Source organism: Eulemur rufifrons, chromosome 24 (assembly GCF_041146395.1).
Source record: "Eulemur rufifrons isolate Redbay chromosome 24, OSU_ERuf_1, whole genome shotgun sequence".
Classification (NCBI taxonomy): Eukaryota; Metazoa; Chordata; class Mammalia; order Primates; family Lemuridae; genus Eulemur; species Eulemur rufifrons.
The window spans coordinates 20,979,491-20,984,105 of NC_091006.1; the positions used below are offsets into that span (position 1 = coordinate 20,979,491).

At 40.0% G+C, this 4,615-nt stretch overlaps 1 long non-coding RNA gene across 1 annotated transcript; it reads right to left on the reverse strand.

Annotated features, from left to right (window-relative positions):
* Nucleotides 1-660: 660 nt before the first annotated feature.
* LOC138374616 (uncharacterized) lies at nt 661-4,156 on the reverse strand. The gene is made up of 3 exons (XR_011231391.1): nt 4,102-4,156; nt 2,025-2,894; nt 661-1,238 (listed from the first exon to the last, which is right to left on the reverse strand). It is a non-coding gene; the product is annotated as an uncharacterized lncRNA (long non-coding RNA).
* Nucleotides 4,157-4,615: the final 459 nt, after the last annotated feature.

Below are 4,615 nucleotides of genomic sequence, written 5' to 3' on the forward strand. Positions count from 1 at the left end.
TTGCATGTCTGAGTGCTTCTTGTCATTCAAGTATTTGCTCAAACGGGATTTCCTCAGAAAGGCCTTCCCTGACCACCTAGTTACGAGTAGTCACCCAGTGACTTAGTCATCTAGTTGCTCTCTTCCATGCATAGCACTTACTGCAATCAGACACTTATGTTTGTTGTTTGTTTATCACTTATTTTGTTTCTCCATTGATGGACTGAAAGCTCAGTGAAACCAGTGGGCCTGTCCCTCCTGCCCAATACTGTGTGCCCCATTCACACATTTGGTAGAAGCTCCACGAGTGTTTGGCGAACGAGTGACTAGTTCCCCTCACCACACTACTGCTAAGCATAAAAATCACCCTGTGGATACAGCAATTAGCTCAGAGGCCACGCCAAGGTATAATGTCAGTTTTGGACATAGATGAAAGTGAGGATGCGATTCCTAACAAGCTCGTTTCCAGCTAACCAAAAGGAATAAGCATGTTGACCAATACACCTGAACGAAGTTGAGAACAATCCTTATAGTTTCAGAAAACTTCATGAGATTTCACCAACTAAAAGATTTCAGTGGCTAGCCAGAGTTCCCATGGGTGAAAAGCAATTTTCCTCCAACATTTCTTATTTTGCCAAAACTATTTGTACTGAAAAGATTGGCAAGGACTCACAGCCATTAGTTTAGATCTCAAACATTGTCTGTAAAAACAAGGGTGTTTTGCAGATTTCAAAGGCCAGGTATGTTACTGTTTGGGAATAATGAATCGGTATCGACAACTAATTTTCATATCTTACATTTGTACTACTTGTTGTGGCTGGATTTTGGGGGAATCTTATCTTTGGGGATATGGTTTGACTTTCCACTCCCTGCTTTATACCAATAGGCCCATTTAGAAAGGTTGAGTATTTCAAAGGTAACTCTGATAAAAGGTTGACTGTTATTTGATACCGAATTTCACTTTTGGAGCTTTTGCTTGCTGTGCATCTCAGTGTCCTGAACGGAGGTAGGCAGAGTGCATCCCTGTGGCACAAGTACATTTGTCCATTTCACTCTTTCACCATCTTTCCTACATCCTGGTCTTCTAGACATATAGGGACCAATATATAGTAGCGGTGATACTCCTCTTCCTCTCCTTCATCCCAAAGTACTTGCTTAATACTCAGCGTTGTGATAAGGAAGCCCAGAAGGTGAGGACTTCCAAGAGCTGGAGCTGCACATGTGTGAGTTCACAGTAGCTTCAGGTGTAGGGCATGGACCTGGAAGGGAGCAGTTAAATGTTTTTTTCTTCTAGATCTGCTTAATTTCTATCTATCTATGTAGATAGATAGATAGCTAGGTAGCAGAATAGGAAATAACTAGGAATGATTGGCCGAGATCCCAGGTATTCCTGACCATGGGGAATCCACCTGTAGAGAGTAGAAATTCTGCTCTGTGTCTCCATGGCAAAAATATTACCTAGATAGTCCCCATCCTTGGGGCCTACCTTTGCCATCGTTGCTGTGACCAGGTCAGTGGGTCTACTTAAGATCTGAGTTCATCATTCGCAAGTCCACTTGGTACAAACCTAAGCTAGCTATCTAAATTTGGTCCACATATTCCCAACTCATTTGTACCTCTTCGTTTTTCCAGCATTAATTGCTTTTTCATTGCTAAACCTTCCTAAACCCCAGTCTTTCATGCTCTATTTCATGCTCTATTTCTACCTGCAATTCAGGAACACAGATTCATCTAGACTATGCCTCAGGGATCTCTGAGGTTCATAATGAATTCCTAGACTTGGCTTAAGGATCAGATCATCTCATGTTAACATGGAGTGATCCAGGGATGAAGAAAATAGTGTCAAATATGAGGTGAGGTGTGCCAAAGTCCCATTTTGATGTTGTCATTTTGATTCTATTAGCTGCCAGCACAAATACCACCAGGTGTGGGTGCCAGAATGGAAGTGGTGAAGAAAAAGTGATAAGTCTGAGTAAAAAGGGATACACTAAATTCAGCTTTAAATTTAGAGGACTATTCAAGGAATGTACCTAAATATTGCTTACCCTTGAGATGACAGCAATAAACAGGATTCAAACAAGTTCAATCTCCTTTGGAAGGCAGCTGGCCCCATGACCTGGTCTCTTTACTCGCCTCAGGACCAATCCTCTCCTAAATTCCCCTGCGCAGAGCTCATGGGCTGAAGAGCCAGGTCCTATAAATCTGCCTCAATTTAAGATATTACCCTGTTTTCCAAGGATTGGAGGGTAAAGAAGTAGAGTTTGTGGAAAGGAATTCAGATAAAGTTATTGACCACCATGTTACATCTCATAGCACAAAGTAAAGCTTTAAAAGTTCATTATCGTTCTCAGGATTTATGAGTTGTCATGAGCCTACTCAATGGGGACAGGGACTTTTATTTACTGTTGAAACTAGAAAAGCACCTAGTAAAAGATAATGAATATTTACTGAAAAATGTAATCAATGCATTGATGAAGACCTTACATTCTGTCACACTTGTCTGAGTCAGAATTCCTTTGCCCAGATAAAGGAAGTCCCCTGCAGATCAAAAGAGAACACATGATAATGAGGTGATTTATCAGCTCAGATCCACGTGACAGTTATCATTTTTTACTTACAAACACATTATACTCTGAGTAACAGAAAACGTGATTATACATTCCCACAAATACTTGTCAGCAGTGAACAGGTCTAGAGATAACCCCCTAGATAAGTCTGTTGCACCATTCAAGAAAATCATTTACCAGTCAGAGAAGGAGTCTAGCTTGTTCTTGCACGCAATGGGGCAGGTGAGTTCAGAGAACGAGGGACATGAAATTTGTTGGGGTGAGCTGGGGTCAGTTCTGCCAGTGCAGTGTTCCATTGTATTGGTGTCAAATCACCTTTGAGTGGGCTCTGGAAAACCCACATTTCTCCTGAGGGGGTCAGGAAGAAAAACTGTTAACATTCATTTTCTATGAGAATTACCTCCCTTCCACTTGCAGCTCCCGGTTTTTTGCACAATCTGGTAAGCCAACAGGTAATTCTAGGAAAAGCACGATAATCATCTCCCTAGATGTTTGGCTGGACTTGATGCCCTGTTCTGTCCCTGAAACCTGGTAACTTTTAGAGATGTAAGAGATTATGTAGATTGATCTCTGAGGAAAGGCAGTAGGAAAAACAGTCGTAACTTTGTGACTTCTTTCTCAGTTTCATGCTGATTTCTAGACTTACATGCAGAATATGATCACAGAAACCGAACAGGTATCAGAGCATGCTTGGGCTGTCATGAATATTCAATCCTAAGAATAGACAACTTAATGCCATGAGAGAACATTTGCAGAATAGCACTTAAGAAATATTAAGAATCATTGGTTTCATTCAAAATTTTAAAATGTCTCCTCCTAGTAAATGCACTTCATTTTTAGTTTTTATTTAGGTTTCTTTGCAATCTTTAAAACTTTTCCTTTTAGCGTCTTCTTCCTAACTCTTAGGATTTCCTTCTATGCTCTGAGAGTTTTTGTTGGAGAGATTAACATCAATATTCATGGCCAATAATTATCCAACATTTATTGTGTACCAGGCTTGCAACCCTATGAGACAGATTCTATATTAGTCTGAGGTTTGGAATAAAAGATGAAAGCAACGTGGAGTCTAGCTTTAATTTTAAAAAAACTTTTTATTAACTCAAAATTAAACATTAAGCTAAGAAAGTAAACTTGTAACTGGAATAAATCATAAGAGAAAATCTGCATAACCTTGAGTAGGCAAAGATTTTTTTGGTGGAGCAATTACAAACAAACAAAAAAACGACAGCAAAGGAACAAAAACAGCTTTAAAAGATGTTAGGAAACCAAAAATGCTAATGATAGATTAGGAGGAAATATTTACAAAGTTATATCTAATAAATAGCATACATTGTCATGATTATTACCATTATCTAAGATGTGGTTTGGAGATCTGCCTGTGTTTCTAATGGTCTCCTTCTAATAAGCTAGGAATTACACAATTTGGCACTTCTAGTTTTTCATGGAATCTATTTATAAAAAGGAAAGCATAGTTGCTTGAGATTGTGAAATAAGAAGAGAGGGCGCTCATGGCGCTGTGGAATTCAAGGAGGGTAGAGCATCTGGCTTATCTTACCTGGGTTGAGTTGATGGGGACAGGAGCAGAACACACAGATGAAGGCTGTATGTCAAAGGGGTCAGGTTTATCATCCAGACAATGGCCTGGGGAGGAGGTTATAGGTCTGCAGGACCAAAGTACATGTTTAATCTTAGTGATTTGCCAAGGTTCATAAAGGTTAGTGACATGTCATTAGCCTTCTTGGAGAAACTGGAGGACAGGCAAACAAAATCCACCCTTCAACCTCACCCTTTCCCTAGGGTTCTACCATGCTATCCAGAGCCCACAGGCGAATACATTTGAGATTCCTGAGTCATGGGCTTTAGTACCTAGGGTTGGGAGTTCACCTTCACTTCAAGCCCTTCCTTACCACATCAAGAATAGTCACTCACCTTGCTAATTATGCTACTTTAATTTATCTTGTCCCTTTAAGATAAACTTATTTAAAATATCAACTTCTGGATTAGCAACATCTTGTCCTCTTGGACATGTTCATCCCTGTGGAGTCTTTCAAGAGCGAACAGTTTTGTTT